Consider the following 1,925-nt stretch of genomic DNA (forward strand, 5'->3'; position numbering starts at 1 on the left):
TTCTTTCCTAATTAACTTGGTAATTCGGTCTGTATAAAAAGAAAGGGAGAGAATTATTTCTACCCTAATGCTTTTTCTTGAGCTAGCCTCTCTCTCTCATCACAAGAAACACAAAAACAACTAAATTTTACAGAAAATTTTAGATTGATTTCTAGCATAATCAAAGGGCATATCTCAGATCATCTTGGGTGCAACTAATAGGCGAATATCAATTTTGATATTGTTCTTAGGCCATATTTGCTAGGACCGAAGGTTATTTCTGAATCTTTTACTTATGTTTATGTATTTTATTTTATGACCTTAGATCATCTTTGTTAAATCGTTATAATCCTTCTAAATTAAGGGAAGTATACAGATTATTTCCCACAAGTGGTATAAGAGCACTAGGCTACGATTTTAATTTTGATGATTTTCATAAAATTTGTATGTGAACAATAGGATTTTCGAAAAAAAAAAAAATTAGGGTTTCGGATTTTTTTTTGTGGTTCGAAAATCTTTGTGCCGTTTTTTCCTGCCGTTTTTTTCCTTTTAGTTTGATGATATTTTTCCATTCTATTTTTCATATTATAGTTTATAATCAGTTAAAATTATCATATGAAGAATTGATAGTTTTTGATTTAATGCAGATTAAGTTAAAATTAAATGGAATCGTCATGTTTATGATAAAAAGATTGTTTTTGCTATATAGTTTTTGGCATATAAATTGATCATGTTTATTATTTCATATGCTAATCATGTTCTAATAGCAAAGATAAACAATTTAGTCATCAAATCTTGTTTTAGGGCATATTGCCGCAAAAAGAAAAAAAAAGGAGGCCGTTTTTTTAGGGTTTACCGAAGAAAAAAAAAACTTTATTTTTATTTTGTTTTTTTGGTAAACCGAGAAGAGAAAAAAAAAATAGGAAATTTTTTTTTGTTGCCATTTTACCGAAAAAGAAAGGGAAAAAAAATTTATGGAAAGTTTTTCCTTGTTTTTCCTATTTACCGAATTAAAATAGGAAAGGGGCCGTTTTTTTTAATTTCAGCCGTGACAGCTGAAAAATATAAAAAAATTTTTTTTTTTGTTTTTTCCCAGCCGTGACCAATTTAAAAAAATTTGGATTTTTTTTTTTTTTTTTTTTTGGCCAATTAGTTATTGTGAATCGGTTCACAATTTAATGATACCGAGTTATTTTAAAGCAGTTTAAAATTTTGACGGATAGAATTCATATTACAAGTTTAATATGGATTGAGAATGAAATTAATGTGATTAAATTGCGGAATTGTCACTTAATTTAATTTAAATAGGTGGTTTGGATAAATTAATCAACATAATTAATGTATTATATTATGTATGTTTAATTTATTTTAGTTGATGCTTTTATTTTTGTTGAATGAATCGAATGAATGAATTTTATTTATGTATTTAATTTTTGCAATCGGTTGTATTATGTAATACTTAGTGTGGCCTTAGTCAAATTATGTTTTCGTAATGAAGGAAACATGATTTTTATGTAATTATGAGATCTCGAATCTCCTTTATTTTAGTTTTGGGTTTTGAAATTAGAATGTAATTAATAGGTCAATTATGTAATTTTATTTATTGTAATTTCAAAGAAGACTAAAGATGAAGATTCAAGCTCACTCCCGCTACATGGATCAAGATGGAACATCAAGACAAGCTTCTCGGGTCCAAGGATGGATTCCAAACTTGTATATATTGTTCATTTTGATAGGATAGGCCACACTAGGACTTTTACTGTTTTTTTACGTTTTTCATTTTATTGCTTTTCATTCACATGCTAGTAATTGCATCATTTTCCGCCTAAAACCAAACCACCTACTACTAAAATGCATGAAAATTGACTCATATAGGTTGTATGTTAGTTTTCATGGACATGCAGATGTCACAGTCTTTAAGACATCGCCTTAGTTTAAATCATTCT

Source organism: Silene latifolia, chromosome 8 (assembly GCF_048544455.1).
Source record: "Silene latifolia isolate original U9 population chromosome 8, ASM4854445v1, whole genome shotgun sequence".
In the NCBI taxonomy this organism is placed as follows: Eukaryota; Viridiplantae; Streptophyta; class Magnoliopsida; order Caryophyllales; family Caryophyllaceae; genus Silene; species Silene latifolia.